The 20,338-nt window shown below is 54.0% G+C and overlaps 6 non-coding genes across 6 annotated transcripts; 5 read left to right on the plus strand and 1 right to left on the minus strand.

The window, feature by feature from the left end:
- Nucleotides 1–267: 267 nt before the first annotated feature.
- TRNAL-CAA (transfer RNA leucine (anticodon CAA)) lies at nucleotides 268–376 on the plus strand. The gene is made up of 2 exons: nucleotides 268–305; nucleotides 331–376. It is a non-coding gene; the product is annotated as a tRNA-Leu (tRNA).
- Nucleotides 377–4,784: 4,408 nt separating this feature from the next.
- TRNAY-GUA (transfer RNA tyrosine (anticodon GUA)) lies at nucleotides 4,785–4,874 on the plus strand. Its single transcript is given in 2 exon segments — nucleotides 4,785–4,821; nucleotides 4,839–4,874. It is a non-coding gene; the product is annotated as a tRNA-Tyr (tRNA).
- Nucleotides 4,875–7,407: 2,533 nt separating this feature from the next.
- TRNAT-UGU (transfer RNA threonine (anticodon UGU)) lies at nucleotides 7,408–7,481 on the minus strand. The gene has a single exon. It is a non-coding gene; the product is annotated as a tRNA-Thr (tRNA).
- A 3,755-nt stretch (nucleotides 7,482–11,236) lies between these two features.
- On the plus strand, nucleotides 11,237–11,318 carry TRNAS-AGA (transfer RNA serine (anticodon AGA)). Its single transcript has one exon. It is a non-coding gene; the product is annotated as a tRNA-Ser (tRNA).
- Nucleotides 11,319–15,657: 4,339 nt separating this feature from the next.
- On the plus strand, nucleotides 15,658–15,729 carry TRNAE-UUC (transfer RNA glutamic acid (anticodon UUC)). The gene has a single exon. It is a non-coding gene; the product is annotated as a tRNA-Glu (tRNA).
- Nucleotides 15,730–18,096: 2,367 nt separating this feature from the next.
- TRNAL-CAA (transfer RNA leucine (anticodon CAA)) lies at nucleotides 18,097–18,205 on the plus strand. Its single transcript has 2 exons — nucleotides 18,097–18,134; nucleotides 18,160–18,205. It is a non-coding gene; the product is annotated as a tRNA-Leu (tRNA).
- Nucleotides 18,206–20,338: the final 2,133 nt, after the last annotated feature.

Here is a 20,338-nt window from a genome sequence, read left to right on the forward strand (position 1 = left end):
AACCCTGCTCAGGATCCCCAAGGGCACTGACACAGATTCCCTGGCACAGGACAATCCCAGGCTTCGGTTCTGCCAGCCAGAGTTTTCCTCTCTTTTGTTTCCTGTCAGCTCCCTGTAAAACACCTCACAACGGTAGATGAGGGTGAGTGGGGATAAACCCAGCTTTGCTGTAGAGCGGCTGTTAGGTGGGGAAAGAGAGGTGCTCCCTTTGCCTCCCGAGCAACTCACACATGTAAGAAAACTTTGGTTGAATATCTTCGCACAGCTGTCAGGATGGCCGAGTGGTCTAAGGCACCAGACTCAAGGTTCTGACTTTCCCTCAGTTGGGTGTTCTGGTCTCTGAATGGAGGCGTGGGTTCAAATCCCACTCCTGACATTGCTTCATTTTTATATCTAGAGAATTGACCTCATTTCAATGACTCCCCTGGCATTGCAGGATCCCTTGCTCAGCATTTCTTTGAGGCTGCATCTACACAGCAGCGTTCCTTGGGAATAACGGCCATTATACTGCAATAACAATGGGAGCGTCAACACAGCGATTCCATTATTTCGACGTCTGTAACGCTCCATCCAGACCAATGGTCTGAGGAGCCAGGAGGTTTCCAGGCTGCAGACAGACAAGCCCACAGGCAAAGACAAAGTGGAGTCATTGGGACTTCAGCCCAGCAGGCTCCCAGACCTTTTGTTTCCCGTTTCCAGGGGCACACATTCAGCAACACTCACAGGCCCCACAGGAGGGGGCTGGTTTGATGCTTCACCCCACGGCCCAGCAACGAGCCCCCAAACTTCCCCTGTTCCAAGAGCCCTGTTTGCTGTGTGAATTTTGTGTGGCTGGTGACATCAGGCCTGGGCATCGGGATTATCTGCCAGTTCCCCTGGCCCTGGGGCTTTGCTGTCTTCACATCTGTGATGGCCGAGTGGTCAAGGTGTTGGACTAGAAATTAAATAGGGTTTCCCTGAAGAAGTTCTAAGCCTGCTCATAGCGAGGCCTGCTAGTGTATCTCTTCTGCCAGGTAGTGTTGGCAGCAGCCAGGGCTAGGTTTGATGTCTAGGGGTTTCTCTTCATTCATCTCACACAAAACTGGCTTGAGCCCCCACCCAGCAGCCTGGGAAATCCACACACACCCCAAGTACCTCGCGGAGGCGATGTTTCCCCACTTGCCAGCACAGAGTCTGAATGTAGAAAAGAAACTTTTAATGAAAGAGGGTGAGAAGTAACGTGGCATTCGCCTGGGAAAATACCACAAGCAGGGTTCAGAACCAACCCACAAATAAGTCTCGGCTCAAGTGGCTTGAGCAATGTCCTTTGCCAGCAATGTAAGTCCAGCAACGTACGTGTCCCACTCACGTGCCCAAACTTTCTCTGTACCCCACTCCCAGTTGCTGCCCTTGCTCAGGGCAGATAAGAGCTCAGGCGTGATTTTCAGAGTTCACCTCCCACTCTTGGAGGGAGTGGGCATAGGAGGCATCTCACCCACTCCGTTGGCCACCCGCCACTGCTCCTACTGGCTTGCCGCCAGCTACTCCCACCAGCTACCCTGCTGGCCACCTGCCACTGTTCCTACTGGCCACCCACCAACTACCTGCTCTTGCCCCTCTCGTTCACCCTGCTGGCTGCTTGCTCCTGCCAGCTGCTGCTTCTACGATCAGGATCGGTCTGGCTCTGGGCTAAACCCAGTGATTTCTGCTCTTTGTCAGTTTCCTTTGTGATTTCAGCTCTTGGCCCCCCACCTAGGCTGGACAAAAGATTCCAGCCCCCACTGGAATAATATTTCAAAATAACAAAGAGATTCCTTAAGGAGTCTGTTTTAGGTCTATCCTTAGCATGGGTAGTGGGGGAGGGAGAGACAGAATGAACCCGTCTCATAGCTCATGGCTGGAGGACATGTGGGCTGCTGGTTCACGCTCGTTCCCCCCACACCCAAAGTCCACTCCACTTCAGTCTGGAAGGGGAAGGCTCATCCATCCCAGACTTTTTTCAATGAGAGTGTCTCTCCTGCAAGCACTGGTGTCATATCTTACAATTCCTACAGTTAGAGATAAAATGGTTTGTGACCCCACAGCAGCCAAATTAGTTACAATACTCCACATTCCATTCTCACAACAGATCCTCCATCAGGCCTATAGCACTGGCTGAACTGGATTTACATAGCCACAGCCCGAATTCCTTTCCCAGCCCAGCATGAGCTGTATTTACAAATCAATAGTCGAGTATCTTGCAGGGCTAAACAACTGAAGGAGTGTGCCCACAGCTAGGACGGCTCTCCCCTTTCAGCTGGCTGTATTGGAAGCAGTGGTTGAGACCCTGTTTACTTCTGTAGTGTAGACGTACCCTGAGTGAGTAGGGGTGATACAGGGGGAGCAGCTCAAACATGCCAAAGGGTTGGCCAGGAGCAGGACATGAGCCCTGCAAGGCAGCAGTGACATCATAAGCACTGTGTGCAGCACCTCAGCTCATTGGTTAGGAGGCAGTGACCTCACAGAGGGTCCAAGACAACAGCCAGGTGGGACAGGGGCAATCTGAGAATACACACTACAGGGTGTTTGAGCTGCTCCCCATGAAAAGCGGTGAGAGGGGGTCCTTGGGGGTGGGATCCACTTGTGCCTGTTGTTCAGGGTTAAATAAGATCTCCCCCAGGAGGTTGCCTGTTCCCTTCCCACCTTGCATTGGCTGGGAATCAAATCAAGCAAGGGGCAGCAAACGCCAGGCACTGTCATGGTCTGGGCCACAGATAAAGACCCTCTTGGAGCTGTGATCCCAGGAGGAGTCTCTGCAGGCCCTGTAGTCCATGCGGAGGAATGTGGACATTTATGGCAGAATGGCCAATGGTCTTACAAAGAAAGGCCACCTCCCTCCTACCCCCACATTCTAGACCAAGACAGAGCCAAGGTCAAGGAATTGCAGCAGGGGGATGTGAGGGAAGCTCACTGTGAAATCAGACGAGAGACGGACACTGTCAGTAAACACTCATATCGGAAATGCTCCTCTGGATGCTGGGCCCACCAGAGCCGTGTGCCGCTGCCATCTGCCTGCTCCGTGGACATCTTCCCATTGCAGAGCGCGCGCCGAGCCAGACTGTGACTAGACAGCACCTCTCTGGGCACCCAGGGGCTACAGCTACACTGCAGGCTTCTTGCTCAAGAATTGCCGTTCTTGTGCAAAAACTTGACAAGCATCTACACTGCATGCACGTTCTTGAGCAACTAAATTTACAGCAAAACGTAGGAAAAGAGGGCTTCTTGGGCAAGAGTTATTCCTCTCCCCATGAGGAATAAACCCTCTTGTGCAAGAGCTCTTGCACAAGAAGGTAGTATGAATGGGCAACAGTTTTTTTGTGTGCAAGAAACCCCTATGGCTAAAATGGCCATCAGAGCTTTCTTGCACAAGAGAGCGTAAACACTGCCTCGGACATTCTTGTGCAAAAGCACATGGCAGTATGGACGTGCTCTTGCACAAGACGTTTTGCACAAGAACTCTTGCACAACACAGTTCTTGAGCAAGAAGTCTGCAGGGTAGATGTATCCAGGGATTGTTTGGGTTTCTTATCAGCACTGAGCTTTGTACAACAGCCCAGGGACCATTGTGAAAAGCCAAAACCTTCCCGCCCTGGGTGTCCCCAGCCAGCCAGCAAATGGCACAAAGGTTCCTGGTAGTGCTGACTTGGGGTAGGTTGAAACAAGCCCACGCAATTCAGATGAGGTGGCCCAGTGGTTAAGGGGCTGGACTGTTAATCCCTTGTGCTCTGCAGGCATGGGTTCAAATCCCATCCTCATTGGATGTTTGCAGCCCTTCCTCTTGCTTCTCCCAGATCTCTCTTCAGTTCAGTGCCAGCCTCTCCTGTAACCCTGCCTGCCCCAGCCCCTCCCACTGCAGCCTGGGGAAAGGGGAAATCTCCACAGAGACACTCCCAGCTGGGACCCTCAATCCCTTCTGCCCTCAAGGGAAAACCTCACAAAGGAGATTCCAGGCAGCCAGGCCATGGGGGTCTCTGAGATGCCCCAGCCCTGCAGCCTGTCCCACCTGGCTATTGCCATGGCCCCTCTGTGAGGTCACTGCCTCCCAGCCAATGAGCTGAGGTCATGTAAAAATTCCTTGTGATGTCACTGCTGCCGTGCAGGCTCATGTCTTGCCCCCAGCCAGCCCCTTGGCATGTGTGAGCTGCTCCCCTTCTGCCCCCGTCACTCAGGGCTGGTTCTGGGGCTCACACAAGGAACATCAGAGACGGCTCAGGGTGCCACATGCCCCCAAGGTCACCTTTTAAATGTCAGGGCAAGCCAGGATCTATCCCGTCCCTTCCCCAACACCCCACCCCTTTGCTGAGCCCCTGCCCGCCCCAAACCTTTCCATGGACTCTTGGTTACTAATGGACACTCGCCACTAATGACATAATCACACCCCAGCCATTTTGCTAGGGCTGCAGCTGGGGAGAAAAGTTTAATTTAAATCATTAAATGATTCAGCGTTTGAACTGTCTCATGTTAGTTGATCAAACTTCATTTTAGATAAAGGAAAACATTACGGCCAGCACAAAAGGTTTCGGTGCCGCACCCCTAGAGACTCTGCAACAAAGAAGACACGTGAGAAGAACCCAGCATTCTTCCTTTTGCTGAGACATGGATGGATCTAGCTCAGGTTTCACTCAGGGGGTCTGTCTGCATGTGAAGTACCTGTGACAGCCCCTGTGCTCCTCTGCTCCTCATCAGCAATGCCATATACTTGGAGGAGAAGTTGCCCTGAGACTTGCAAAAGGAACAACATGGATAAATTAGCATTGCTCACACACCCTTCAATAGCTCAGCTGGCAGAGCAGAGGACTGTAGTGTGTATTTGGCAAGTGATCCTTAGGTCACTGGTTCAACTCCAGCTTGAAGGAGCCATTCTTTTCCCTCCAACATGGCCTTAGCAGAAAGCAGTCAAGGTTGTTACCTTGGGTCCCTGTCTTCAGAGACCTGCACTTCAATTGACAAAAGGATTGTGGGGAGGAGCTGCCAATCACATTTCTTGGGCTGTGCAGGTTCTGTCCACATACAAAAGTTCTTTTGGAACAATGGCCGTTATTCCACAACAACAATGCAAGAGTCTACACAGCAATTCCGTTATTTTGAAATAATTCTGAAGTAACAGACGGCTTATTCCGACTTCTGCAAACCTCATTCTACAAAGAATAACACCTGTTCCAAATTAGCTATTTCAAAATAAGGCCCGTGTAGCTGCGCCACTGCTGCTAGTTTGAACTAGCCCCTCCCCGGGGCCATTCTAAGTTATTCTTCCCAGGGCTCTAAATCGAGACAGCTCGTCCACACTGGGGAGCCTGCCTCGGACTATTCTGAGGTTTCCTTGCAGTGTAGACGTGCTAGTTCGAAATAAGCTATTTTGGAATCACTATTCAGGACTTAGAAACCTGCAATGTGAGTTCAAATCTCAATGGGACCTCCTGGGGTGGGCTTGTTGGTGTGAGGTTTTTCACACTGCAAGCTTTTTGCACAAAATGGCCGCTCTTGTGCAAAAACTAGCGGAGTGTTTACCCTGCATGTGCATTCTTGCACAAGAAAATATACAGTAAACCATTAGAAAAGATGGCTTCTTGCACAAGAGTTATTCCTCTCCCCATAACGAATAAGCCCTCTTGCACAAGAAGGCAGTGTGCACAGGCAAGAGGGATTTCTTGCGCCAGAAACCCCTATGGCTAGAGCTTTCTTGCACAAGAGAGTGTCCACAATTCTCTTTATAAGGAGATACCCCACTTCATATAGCTGGAAGGAGCCTTGAGAGGTCAGGTAGTTCTGTCCTTGCACTAATGGAAGCTCCAAGAACCATCCTTGACAGATATGCCCCAGATACCTAAATGGCTATCTCAAGGATTGAATTCATAACCCTGGGCTTAGCAAACTAATGTTCAAATAACTGAGCTATCCTGCCTTGCTTTTAGGGCTAAAGCACACGGCCGTGTGGATGAGCTCTTGCACAAGAACTCTTGCCCAAAACCGTTCTTGGTCAAGAAGCCTAAAGTTTTTCATATTTTTTTGTTTAAAAAATAGTTCAAACAATTGTTCAATGGGCCCCAGGCCTGGAATTGTGCTGCAGCCACCTTCCTCGCAATGGTCGCTGGCTCCATGTGCACTGGCCTTCTGTCTGGGTGCTGGCAGGGGGGTGAGTGGTGGTGGGTACCGATGGGTAACAGGTGCCAAGGCGCATACAGAGACGCCAGCGCCTGCATCTCTGCAAGTGACCTCACTGTGCACAGCTCAGCTTTTAGCAAACACTCTCCTCCTGTCTGCGCCTAACACCAGTGTCACTGTCTGCTCCTGAGGGGTCCTGTCTGGGGGGAAATGGCAATTCCAGGGGACACTTGCCCAGTGTTGAAACATCTCACAGATAACATGGCAAAGAGGAAGCCAAAGCGACTCTACACCTACCAGGAAACATCACAACTGTCAACCCAGGTGGGACTTGAATCCATAATCCCTGGTTTAAGAAACCATTGCTTTGTCCATTAAGCTGCTGGGGCACACTAAAGAGAACAGAGACAGAAATTCCCTCTTCCAAATGCACATTCCTCAATTTTTAGGTGCCAGATTCAAGCCGTTGGAAGGAGCCAGAAACACAGGGGGGGCTGATCACACCCCTCTGAAAACCAGCGCTTAGGAGGCATCTCCAGCTGCCCCCAAAGTGTGGGTCACCCCACACTAGCCATGGGTGAAACTCAACACGTTGACATCTCGTCTCCATCACAAAGCCAGGGGCTTGTTCCCACAGCTGCAGCCTCAGCAGGGAGTCACACTGGCGCTCACTGCTCGTGGGGAAGGGAGCAGGTCCCACAGGATCTGGGGCTGGTGGGGAATGGGCAGTTGTCACTGAAGGGGAAGGATAAAACGCAGCCACGTTGCTGAGGGCAGGGAGAGAGGCTGGGGCTGGGCTGGTGGTGCCATGGGACATCCCTGGGGGAGCTCTGCAATGTGACCCTGGCTCCCAAGGCAGCAAGTGCAGAATCCCCCTTGGCGAGCGCAGGAGGCTCCGACCGGCCTGGTTTAAATCCGTCTGATGGGCTGGACAACCCCGATGCTGGAGTGTTAGAGCCCCTGTCAACCAGCCTGTGTTTGTCCCCTCCCTCACCAGGCAGGGCAGGGCCCACGCTCCCAGCAGGGAGTTACAGGCACGTCTCTCGCACCCAGAGCACTGGGATGACCATGGAGAAGGACTCACTGGCCCATGTGTGGTACCCAGGGGCTTACAGTGGGAGTCAGAGCCCTGCCTGGCCAGTGCTAGTCATCTCTGCACCCACTCCAGGTTTCTGGTTTCCTTCTCCCTAACCAGCCCCCCCTGAACCAGCAGTTCCATGGGTGGCCAGGGGAGGCCTCTTCTGTGTCCCAGAAGGAGATAGGAAAAGGTGAACAAAGGCCACAGCAAGGCACCACTGGGAGTTGAACCCAGGATCGCCTGTTTACAAGACAGGTGCTTTAGCCAGCTAAGCCATGGTGCCCTCTTGAGGCCACTTCCTAAAACTGTTCTATTCTATGGTCCCAGACAACACCTTTGACTCCCAAAATGCAGCCAATCCCCATTTCCCTCCAGCCCTGGCAGTGTCTGGCTCCCTGGGCACAAAAGGCTACAGCTCAGTGGCCAGAGGCTCTAACATGCACATCTCCCCTAGCTGCTGGGACTGTGGAGTTGGCCTTGAGATTTAGAATTGCTGGGGGAAGGGATAAGTGCAGCAAACACTGATCATCTGGATTGTAAGCCCTTGGGTCTCACAGTTTGGGTTGGAGACCCCAGGTGGGGGCCCGGCCTCCTTGGGTCGGTCCCTTCCTGAGGGCACAGAATTAAGGGAGAATTCCTTTGTCCTATAGCAATCCGAATTGGCCAACGAGCAAGTCACAAATTTTTTGTTCACATATAAGTACAGGAGAACGGTCTCTTACAGTAATGATGGCCAAGTGGTTAAGGAGTTGGCTTAAAAATCCAAAAGTTTTTCCCAGTGCAGGGTTGAATCTTGCTCACACTGAGACCTGTGTTTTGGTCATACCCCTAACAAGGGCAACAAGGTTGACTGCCAGCTGTTTGCACATCTGGACCCAGAAATATCCTGAGCCTTGGTTCTGTCGGCCAGTTTCTTTTCAGCTCACTGCAAACTGCCTCCCAGCTGTAGGTGAGGCTGAGTGTGCATGAAACCAGCGGTGCCTGACCAATGTGTCTGCTTTTCCTACCATCCCTCCATCTGTACCTGGAGTTGGCTTCCTTCAGTTGAACTTTGCCCTGTCCCCACTGCAGGAAGCCAAAGGGAGCAAAGAGCAGAAGTGCAGGATGCTGGTGGGGTACCCTCTGGGTTTGATTTAGTGAGTCTTAGTTAGACTGGCTGAATCAAATACCAGAAGATTGATCACGGCAATTCCTCTCCAGCTGGACGTGGTTCTTGTTCTTCTGTACAGAACAGCCAATGGGCGTTCAGATCTCAGCCTTGCTCAGTTGATGGGAATAGAAACCAGACACCCAGCAGGTTTGAACTGGTTTCAGTTGAGGGACCCGTCTGCCTGGTTTACATGCATTGGCACAAGAACACACGAGGGGTTTGCTGACATTTTAAGAATCCCTGTACAATAGGAATCCATGATTGACACACCTGGGTGCAAATGTTTCACTTAGGATAATCAACTTTTTAAGGGGGCACTTGAGATTGAACCAAGGACCTCTACAATCGGCACTCAAACACTACCATTGAGTTACACCCAGCAGTGGTTGTACTTTTCAGCCTAGTGTTGGGGACTTAGCACCTGGCAGCACTGTCTGCAGGAGCAGGTGGTGCCTGCATGAGCAGATTGTCATCCTGAAGCAGGAAGACCAGGAACTGGCTCCAAGCTAGGGTTCCGACACTGCTAGAATCCTCCTCCTCGTCCTGGAGCTACAGGTCATCAGCGTTGTCATCCTGAAGCTGCAGCTGCTGCTGCCCAGGTGTCTCCCTCACAAACTCCACAACCATCCTTAGACAAAGCCCTGGTCCCACTGCCTCATGTCAGGAGCCTCAGCAGCGCTGGGGGGTGGCTCCAGGGGGAGAAGCTGGTTCAGGGGAACTTGAGCTGCTGGGCCACTGAAGCAGGCCTGGTGGCTTCATTTACAGTTTCCAATCTTTACATTTGCATCCCTTCTTGGAAAGAGGGTGCAAGTGTAAACATACCCTAAGTAGCTAGAGATAGCCTCCGTCAGTTGAGCCTGGTTGTGTCCCTACTGCAGAAACCCAAAGGAAGCAAAGAGCAGAAGTACTGGAAGCTGGTGGGGTACCCTCTGAATTTGATTTCGTGAGTCTTAGTTGGACTTGCTAAATCAAACTCCAGAAGATTGATTGTGGCCATTCCTCCCCCACTGTGTGTGATTCTTGTTCTTCTGCACCACACAGCCCAGGTAGACCAAGGACCTTCAGATCACACCCTTGCTGAACTGATGGGAGTAGAAACCAGACACACAGAAGATTTGAAGTTGTTTCAGTTGAGATGGGTTTGCCTGGTTTATGTGCATTGACCCAGGAACACATTAAGTCTACGTCTACACTGGCAGCCTTTTCTGGAAATGCTTATAACGGAACAGTTTTCCATTATAAATATTTCCGGAGAAAGCACTTTTTCCGGAAAAGCGTCCGTGGCCAATGTAGACGCGCTTTTCCGCAAAGAAGCCCCGATCGTCATTTTTGCGATGGGGGCTTTTTTGCGGAAAAGACTACTGTGCTGTCTACACTGGCCCTTTTCCGGAACAGTTTTTCCGGAAAAGGACTTTTGCCTGAACGGAAGCAGCATAGTTTTTCTGGAAAAACACTGACAATTTTACAGTAGATCGTCAGTGCTTTTCCAGAAATTCAAGGGGCCAGTGTAGACAGCTGGCAAGTTATTCCAGAAAAGTAGCTGCTTTTCTGGAATAAATGGCCCAATGTAGACACAGCCTAGGGGTTTGCAGTAATTTAGGAATCTCTGCACAGCAGAAATTCAGAATGGGATGCAATTGGAGATGCAAAGGTTTCAATGAAGTTGACCAACCTTTCAGCAGGCATTTGGAGTTGAACGAGGAACCACTTTGCCTGTAGTCAAACACTCTACCCCTGAGCTACACCCCCATTACACTTGCTTGCTTGCATCCAGTGTTAGGAAATTAGCCATTGGCAGCACATTCTGCAGGAGCAGGTGGTACCTTGCACACATGGCGGGAGGAGGACGGCCCTCTATGGGGTCAGACATGTGTGGTGTCCCCCAACCTACGATCAGCATGACACGTCACAATAGCGCATCACCCCCTGTGCTCCCGCCTGCCCTGTGTGTGTTGCAACCTCACAGCACTCACCTGATGTTCCCTACCGGGTGCCCGAAGACATTTGGGAGGCCTCCTGCATCTGGGGGACCGGTTCCAGGGGGAGGGTCACAATGTTCCTGGAATCCTCCTTCTCTTTATCCTGGAGCTGCTGGTCAGCAGGTTTGTTGTCCTGAAGCTGCGGCCGCTGCTGCCCAGGTGTCTCCATCCCAGACTCCACAACTGTCCCTGGAGACAGGGGTTCCCCAATCCCCAGGACTTGGTCCAGTTCCTCACAGTATGCACCATGCTAAGGTGCTTCCCCAGTGCAGGAGCTGAGCTACGGGTCCTCACATACCCCTGCCGCAATTCCTTGACCTTGGCTCTGACTTGGTCTGGGGTGGGTGGAGGTGGCCTTTCTTTGGCCATAAATATCTGCATTCCTCCAACTGGACTGCAGGGCCTGCAGAGACTCCTCCTTGGACCACAGCTTTATCTCTGGCCCAGACCATGACAGTGCCCGGCACTTGCTGCCACTTGCTTGGTCCTGTGATGTGTCTATGGAAGGGCCAGAGGGGTCTCCGGGGGCTTGTGCCTGTGACATGGCTCTCTGAGATGCTGGAAGCGCTCGATCTTAGCCAACTGGATAGAGAAATTATACTAAAATAATTGGTTAAGATAGAACTAAGCGGTACTTGAATTTCTCTTTATAAACTGGGGTCCAAGAAGGAGACCAGCAAGAAGAAGAAAAGGGGAGAAGAGAAGAGGAAGGAAAAGGGAAAGGAAGACCAAGAAGGAGGAGGGAAGACCTTGAAGCAGAACTCACCTCCAAGGCAGCCTAAGAGCAGAACGGCCGGGACTCCTCTGCACAGCTGTTGCAATGGTTTGCTGTGTGAACTCTGTGGCAGGTGACATTAGGGCTGTGCACTGGGATTATTTACCAGTTTCCCTGGATGCACTTTTCCCAGAGCTGTGATGGCCGAGTGGTTAAGGTGTTGGACTAGAAATCCAATAGGGTTTCCCTGCGCAGGTTCAAATCCTGCTCACAGCGAGGTCTGTGTTTTGCCCACACCTCTTCCTCGGGCAGCAAGGGCCTCTGTGAGTTACCAGCAGTGGGGCTGTTACTGTTGGCATCAGGACTGGATTAAGGGTTGAGCTAGTGGGGCAGCTGCCATCAGGCACTGCCTGCCTGGTTCCTGGCAGGCTGCAGCAGTTCCCTGGGGCTGCATTAACCTCCACAGCACCTGTCAGCAGTGCCCTTCCCCATGCAGCTGTGGGGCTCTGCATGGCCTGCCCCCGGGGACCCTGGGTTGCACGCCGGCGGTGGTGGCAGGGCCAGGCTGTGCAGCACAAGAGCATCCTGCCACCACAAGCTCCATGCATGGAGGGGGAGGGGCTGTATATGCACTGTGCACCCAGGGTGGAGCCGCACATGCACCATGAGCCGGGGGGCAGTGCCACATGCCCGGAGCACTAGAATGGCTCAGACTGGCTGTGGTCAGCATCTAACTAATTGCACCATTAGGCCATGTCTTCACTCAGGTGGAGATTTCTGCTGCAATCCATCTCCCAGAGTTTGATTTAGCAAGTCTAGATAAGACTCTCTAAATCAAACCCAGAGGACACCTGCACCAGCTCTTTGCTGCCATCCTACTTCCACTGTTAGGACACCAGCAAACAGTAAAACCAACTCCAGATATGTGTTGGGATATGGTAGAAAGAAGAGACACATTGGCCTCACCACAAGGCGTTGAACCCAGGATTTTCTGCTTACAAGGCAGCTGCTTTAGCCAACTAAGCCATGGTGCCCTCCTTCAAAACAACCCTCAAACTGTTCTACTTTATGGTTCCAGAGAACATGTTCCCATTCCAAAGTGCAGCCGTTCACCGTTCCCCTCTAGCTCCTGCCGTGTCTTGAGGCCTGCGCAGCCTAAGACATTAGATTGGCAGCTGGAACCCAAAACCTTTTTGGCAATTGTAGCACCAGGCCCCAAATGGTCCTAAGGCCGGGCCTGCAGCCAGGGGGAGGAAGAAGAATCTCTCCTTTCAGCTGGAGTCAAATCAGCAGCCCAGCTAGCTCATTTGGTTAGAGCCTGGTGCTAATAATACCAAGGTAATGGGTTCAAGCCCCATGCTGACTACACAGATGTTTGGGGAGGGTTAGCTCAATGGTATGAGCACTGGCCTGCTAAACCCAGGGTTGTGAGTTCAATCCTTGCAGAGGCTATTTGGGGCAAAAGTTCATTAGGGGATGGTACTTGGTCCTGCTGAGAATTTAGGGGACTGGACTTGATGACCTCTCAAGGTCCCTTCCAGTTCTAGGAGATAGGCCATCTCCATTATTTATTTAAAAAAAAAGCAACCTAAGGGCCTTTGCTGATCCCCAGCCACAGGCCTCTGCTCTGCCAGCTGAGCTTTGGAAGGGGGCCTGGGGCAGGCTGCTTTGCCCAGGTGGCCCTTGGGTGAGTGTTGGGGCAGGAGAACCCAGCAACACAGGGGGCTCTAATGGGTGCTTCACCTGCAGAAGGACCCTTCAGTGAAACCAGGCAGAAACACAGTGTCTTGCTGCCCCTTCTCCTGCCTGGGCCTGGCCTCCCTCCCCTGCTGGGCACCACAGAAAGCCCCTTGGCAGAAGCCAGAGGCCTCAGGCCTGTCCCCTCTGAGGGGCTTGTGCCTCGGCCTCCTCTGCCCTTGGTGCCGGCTCTCCCGGCTGCCCCTGAGCGCTGCTGGCCAAAGGAGGCAGCAAGGCAGGAGAGGGAGGAGGAGCAAGTCCCGCTGAGGCCGACAGCTCGGGCTCAAGCCTCCAGCCCCAGCACAAAACCTTCAGCTGGGCCCGTGTGGCTCCCTCCTGCCCCCGCACACGCTCACAGGGGGAAACGTGCCCCATGTTCCATCCCCCCGCCAGGCCTGGGCGACGGGCTCAGCCCTCGAGCAGCCCACAGGGCCTGTGAGGGACGGACTGAGAGCAGGGCCCCACTGACACCCCCTGTCCTGCCCCACTGGCCTGCGTGTGGCGCTGGCACGGGACAGGCAGGAACGGCAGCTGGGGAGAAAGCTGCTAGGACTGACGGGCGAGTCTCACTTACTGACCAGACTCCCAGGCCCCGGGCTCTGGGGCCAGCCCCCTGTGGGTCAGAGCCCCCCGGCCACAATGCTACTCCAGGGGGCCTGGTTCCAGGGCCACCTAACCCCAGGGGCTGGGGGGCTGGAGGCCTTTGCCCTGGAGTCTCAGAGCTCCCCCAGTGTCGGCTGCCGCTGGCCTGAATGGTGCTGGATGCTCCTGCTCCCCTCCCAGCAGGCTGGCCCTGCGCAGGCTCTGTGCTCGCTGGAGCCTCCTCCTGCCAGGTCCCCAGCCAGCTCTCTGCAAAGCCTCAGCCTGGCTCCTTTCCTGCCCTCTGCTTGCAGGGCCCCTGGAAATGGCTTTGGGCGGATCCCTGAGGCCCAGCATTGGGTGCAGCACTGCTGGGCCCCCAGAGCCTGGGCTGCAGCCAGGAGGGGGAATCTCCTGCAGGGCCGGTGGGATGTAGAAAGCTGCTCCCTGGGAACCTTTCCCATGGCAGCGCCCCCAGCCTGGCCAGCCCCTGCCCGGCCCGGCCCCCAGCCCGGCCTCCACCCCAGGGTGGGCAGCATTTGTGGGGGGGCAGCATTTGTGGGGGCAGGTAGGAGAGGCCCCCCCTCCCCTTCCCAGAAGAGCAGACCCCCCAGGGTGGCAGTGGGGGTATCTGGCCCAGGGCTGCTTTCAGCAGAGGGGGCTGTGATCCCAGCCTGGGGCCAGGGAAGCTGCTACCAGCTCGTGCGAGGCGGGGAGAGCCACCCCAGACAGGGTGGGGAGGGGGATCAAGTGGGGTGGGGGCAGATAAGAGAGGTGAAGGGGAACAGGGACGTGTGAGGTGGGGCAGGAAGTGGAGGCAGGAGGTGCTGAAGGGAGGTTGGGGGGATCATGCCAGTCAGTGGGTGGCTGGGAGCAAGGGTGCAATGGAGGGAAACTAGGGGGGGTCACAGGAAGGGAAAGGGGGCAGGGGAGGTTGGGAGGAGACTGGGGGAGCAAGAGCAGCCTGGCTGGGGAAGGGGAGACACAGGGCAGGGCTTGTACAGAAGGAGATGGGGAAAGATACAACGGCAACTCCCCCACCCCCGTGGGGCAGGAGGGGGGGCAGAGGTGACTGGTGGTGGCACTTGAGGGCACCAACTTCTCTGCCCCAACAACATTTCTGAAGTTTATAACCAGGGTGTCCCAAATGCCCCCTGCCTCTGTGGGTGCCTCTCCCTGCGCCCCTCCCTCTGCAGGCTCCAGTCCCCCGGGGGAAGAGCTGCCCCCTCCAGAAGCCTGAGGGGAATTTCTTCTGTGAATTTTTTTAAGCGGAGATATCTGCAAACACTGATCTGTAGGGACTGGTAATGGTTTATTTCCATATTTGCATATTTGTTATTTGCATAATGTATATGCAGACATGTAAATATGTTACCAGTCTGGCAAAAGTTTGTGAATGGGTTTGGCTGTCCATGGTATTAAAAAAAGGTTAGCAATCACTGGCCTGATCCATGGGGGGTGGCCAAATGCAAGGCAGGGAAAACACTAGGGCTACGTCTACACTGGCCCCTTCTTCGGAAAGCGGGAATAGGGAAATCCACAGGGGATTTAAATATCCCCCACGGGATTTAAATAAACATGGCCGCCGCTTTTTTTCCGGTTTGGGGAAAAGCCGGAAAAAAGCGTCTAGACTGGCCCGATCCTCTAGAATAAAGTCCTATTCCGGAGGATCTCTTATTCCTACTTTGAAGGAAGAAGTTCATGGAACTTCTTCTTCTCAGCTTGGGAAAGGGACGACTAAGGTGCGATGGGACAGAGTTTTATGTAATGATGACAGGGGTGAAGAAAGCAAATAAGAATTTTTATTCTCCTACTCAAGATCCTGGGTGACAGAATGAAACTGGTAAGTAACCAAATTAAAAGTGAATCAAAAGGGAGCATTTTTGCGCCCAGTGGAACTCCTTGCCAGAGGATGTTGGGAAGGTGAAATCTACAAGAAAGTCCAAAACAGAACTGGATAATTTAATGCAGGAAAGGTCAATCAATGGCATTTTACCAGGATGGTCAGGGAAGGTGTCCCTAGCTGGTGTATTCTAGAAGCTAGGAATGGGCGACAGGAGGCATCACTTAATTGTCTGTTCTGAGGATTCCCACTGGGCAATGAAATCGGCTGCTGTCGTGAAACAGGATCCTGGGCTAGTTGGGCAACTGGCATGGCCCAGTCTGGCTGTTCTGCTGTTCTGTTTGGTTTCTGTTCTTGTCCCCTCTGGACAATGGAAAATGGACCCGTGTCCTGAAGGGGAGAGAAAGTGGCCTGTGAAAGGCTAGTGCAGGTAAGGAAAGACCCCATGTGCAGGTGTCCCTGATGGTCTAGTGGTTAGGATTCAGCACTTTCACTGCTGAGGCCTGGGTCCAATCCCCAGTCAGAGAAACCAGCCTCACTTTTCACTTGACATCTGCTAAGTCATTCATCTTACCTCATTGTTACAGCAGCTGTGACCCAAGAGGTTCTCTTAGGGCCCCTTTCCCACCTCTCCCTCACTGCCAAGACAGCACCTGCCATTTTCACAAGCCCTTCAGAAGGGGCAGAGCTGGTGACTCAAACTGCCCCTCCGCTCTCCCATGTGGGCAGCCCTGCAGGAAGCTCTGTGGCACACACAGCACTAGCCCAGCGCAGTGTCAGGTGGGCACAAGATCCATTGGTTCAATTTGGTTGTTGAAGGAGACAACACAGAACTGGCTCCAGCCCCCACTCAGTAACCTGGGGAAATGACCCACCAGGCCTGGGCCCCTCGGAGAGGCAACGATTCCCCACTGGCCAGGGCAGAGCCTCCCGCTGACACAGTCATGGAGCCTTCTCCCCCTGGTCCTGCCTCTCCCCGTTCACTCAGCTCTCACTGCTCAGTGCTGCCAGGGAGGCGCCTCACCGTGAGAGCCACAGAGACACGTCCCAGAGCAGGACGGATGCTCAGACCGACACTGAGTGTTGCTCAGCGCTGGGGTGAGACAGGGAAGAACAAAAGGGTCTAACGGCGCCTGCAGCCTTTCAGAACAGCCCCTGGCCCCACCAGCACATCCCAGCTCTTTCCTCTGCCCTTGCTGGACTCTGCTGGGCACTGTCTGGACTCAGTCCTCCCCAGTGCCAGCCTAAGGGCTCTGGAGAAGACATGTCAGCTCCATGGGCAGAGTCCTGAGCCCCTGGCAGGGCAGGGCTCATTAAGCAGTTGGGGGGGGGGGGGCTGGGTTGCTGCACAAGTTAGGGCTGGCCTGGGCAATGACTTTTGATGGGGAACCACTCCCAGGGCTGCACTTTTCCATGCTATTAATGGAGGAGGAGGGGGTCTGGGATGCAGGTTGGTGCAGACAGGAGCTTGGGGCAGAGGACTGGGGTGCAGGAACAGTTGCAGGAGGTTGGGTTGTGACCTGGGGCAGAGGATTGGGGTGCAGGATCTGGGAGGGGTGAGGGTTCAGGATGGGGGCAGAGGGTTTGGTTTACATGGGGTACCAGTGGGTTGAGGGAAGGGAGGGGCTGGGGTGCCAGAGGCAGGCTCTGGCTGGGAGACTTACCTGGCTTACTCCCGGCCAGCAGCCCAGCACATTTCTCAGGCAGCTACTTCCCTGCCCCCACACAGGCTCTCAACCTCCGTTAGCCAATAAGATGAGGGGCTGCGAAAGGCCCTTGTGATGTCACTGCCACACCCACCCCTGCCCGCCAGGGCTAATGTCCTGCCCCAGGCAGCCCCTTTGCATGGCTGAGCTGCTCCCAGGGGTGAAAGTGACACATTTCTTACAGGGACTGTTCTATTGGGCACCACCCCTTGGGCAGGGGAAGGCTCAAGGCAGGAAGTTGGGGGAGGGGTTGTGATAGGACAGTACCTGTAAGAAATTAAAGTGTGGAGTGGAGTGTGGGAGGCTCAAGGTAGGTACTTGGGGAGCGTGTCAGTGTGGGGTGGGGCTCAGGGCAGGGGTGAGGATGTGGGAGGATATGGGAATCAGGGCACAGGATTAGGGATGTGGGGGGGCTTGGGGCTGGGACTGTGGGTGTGTGTTGAGGGGATCAATGGGACTAGATTCCCAGCTCCCTCTGCTCTGGGCTCCCTGAGGCCCTTTAACACACAAGAGCTTTCTCTGCAGTGCACTGAGGAGAGGAACCCCTGAGCCAGTGATGCCGCTTTGCCCAGGTTGGCAGGGACAGGAAGCAGGCCGGGTGCCCAGTAACCCAGACAGATGTGCACATCTTCATGCGAGCAGCAGCTGTTGTGGGGCTCTAGAAATCTCCCCCTAGATCTAATTCCCCACGTGCCAGGCACCAGTCAAAGCCAGGGCTCCGGGGTCTCAAGCAGAACAGTGCGGGGGGCGGATACGTGTCTATTTGAGGCAGGTTTCACACTCCCACGTCCCAGACACGTACTGTGGCACAAAGACCAACAGTCCCTGCACAAAGTGTGTCCCAGAGATAAGCGTTAGCCCCGGGAACAAGCATCGCCCTGCAGAAGAGACACCCCTGGTCTGGAGCCAACAAGCCCAGGAGACACCCAGCTCAGGATCCCCAAGCACTGACACAGACACCCTGGCACAGGAGAATCCCAAGCCTCAGTTCTGCCGGCCAGAGTTTTCTCCTCTTCTCTTTCTTGTCAGCTCCCTGCAAAACACCTCACAACAGTAGATGAGGGTGAGTGGGGATAAACCCAGCTGGGCTGTAGAGCGGCTGTTAGATGGGGAAAGAGAGGTGCTCCCGCCGCCTCCCCGAGCAACTCTCACATGTAAGAAAACTGCCATTGGAAACATCTGCATGTGTGTCAGGATGGCCGAGTGGTCTAAGGCGCCAGACTCAAGGACCTGTCTTTCCCTTAATTGGGTGTTCTGGTCTCCAAATGGAGGCGTGGGTTCAAATCCCACTCCTGACACATCCTCTTTTCTTAAATCATCTCTTTTATGTCTAGAGAGGTGACCTCATTTCCCCATTTCTCCTGACATTGTAGGAGCCCTTGCTCCTCCCACATGCTCATGAAAGCATTTCTCTTAGGCTGCATCTACACAGCAGCGTTCCTTGGGCATAACGGCCATTATACTGCAATAACAATGGGAGCGTCTACACAGCAATTCCATTATTCTGACGTCTGTAACACACCATCCAGACCAGTGGTCTGAGGAGCCAGGAGGTTTCCAGGCTGCAGACAGCCAAGCCCACAGGCAAAGACAAAGCAAAGTCCCAGCCACTTCCTGCTCAGCCCAGTGGGGTCTCTGTGTGGCCCCCAGACCTTTTGTTTGCCATTCCCCAGGTGCAGGGGCCCAGATTCAGCAACACTCACAGGCCCCACAGGAGGAGGCTGGTTTCCTGCTTCACCCCACGGCCCAGCAATGAGCCCACAGACTCCCCCTGTGCTCTGGAAGCCAGGTTAGTCATGTGAATTGGGTGGGGGCAGGTAACATCAGGCCTGGGCACTGGGATTATTTACCAGTTTCCCTGGGGGCCCTGCTGTTTTCACAGCACAAATATCTTTCCCATCACCCCTGAGTCGTCCCTTTCCCAAGCTGAGAAGAAGAAGTTCCATGAACTCCTGGGAGCTGCTGTTCCAAAGAAGAGGCATTTCCCGTGGAAAAGATGGCCAAGACCTACACAGAACCCCAGAAAATACCAATGGACACTGGGCACTTGTAAAGCTCCCTCTCGGGCAGCGCTACGGAATGGATCCGGCTGGCCATCGGGCTGACTAACGCCATCAACAGATGAGTCCCAGTGAAACTTCTCAGCCCAAGTGCAGAGACTGTGGAGTCTCCCGCTCCCAGCCCAGGGCAGTGCCCTGAGGAGGCGGGTCCCGAGCAGCAGAGACCTTTAAAGGGAACGGAGACGTAAGGTCAGAAGGAAGGAGAACAAGTCACCTCTTCCCAGGTGAGATGTGGTAGGAAACTACCAGATCCGGTGCAAGCCGAGCTCCAAGGGCTGGTTCCTGCCCTGGTGGCTCCTTGCAGGGCCTGGCTTGAGAAGGGCCAAGGAGCCATGTGTGGCCAGGAGAAAGGGTGCAGAGGGAAGGTGGATGCAGGAGCAGGATGGGGGAGCAGGAAGAAGGGAGGGTGTCAAAGGAAGCTGGGGGTGCTGGGTGGGAAGAAAGTGAGGGGAACAGGGTGCCTGGGGTCTGGGTATGATGTTATGTGTCGTTGTGTCCCCTTACAGCAAAGGCAACAACCACACTGCCCCGAAGGTGAACAGCCACAGTCATGGCACTTCCTGGGTGGGCCCTGGACTGTGTGGCAGCAACCACCTGGTCCCAGGCAAGGCACCACTGAGAAGTCTCAGCCCCAGCCCTGCCTCCTCCAATCTCAGCCTAAGCTTCTGAGCTGTCTCCCATATGCTCCTGCCTTGTGGGCTCCAAGGGGAACTGCAATAAGAGAAGACCCTGTGTTTCTGAACCAGGGACCTTTTGCGTGTTAAGCAAACGTAATAACCACTACACCACAGAAACACCCATAAAAATGTTTTCTGCTACTGCACTTAAGCTTGGGCAAATATTCGGTTGCTAACCCTTTGGCCAACAGAGATTGCTGCAGGGCAAAGGAATTCTCTGATGTCTATTTTGTACCCTCAAGAAGGGACCAAACTGAAGGAGGCCGAGCCCCCACCTGGGGACTCCAACCTAAACCCTGAGACCAAGGGGTTTACAAGCCAGAGAATCAAAGTTTGCTGCATTTCGCCCTCCCCCAAACCTGCAGAACCTCAAAGGTAACTCTGCAGCCCCAGGTGATGGGGGAGATGTGCATGTTAGAGCCCACTGAGCTGTAGCCTTCTGTGCCCAGGGAGCCAGACACCACCAGGGTGAGAAGGCAGGAGGGAAATGGGGAATGGCCAAAATTTGTGAGACAATGGTGTTGTCTGAGACCACACAGTTGAACAGTTTAGAGGTGGGTCTGAGAAGGGCACCGTGGCTTAGCTGGCTAAAGCACTTGCCTAATAAACAGCCTTGGCTCACATTTACTGATGCCCTTCTGGGACACAGAAGAGGCCTCCCCTGGCCACCCATGGAACTGCTGGTTCAGGAAAA

Source organism: Pelodiscus sinensis, chromosome 31 (genome assembly GCF_049634645.1).
Source record: "Pelodiscus sinensis isolate JC-2024 chromosome 31, ASM4963464v1, whole genome shotgun sequence".
Taxonomy (NCBI): domain Eukaryota; kingdom Metazoa; phylum Chordata; order Testudines; family Trionychidae; genus Pelodiscus; species Pelodiscus sinensis.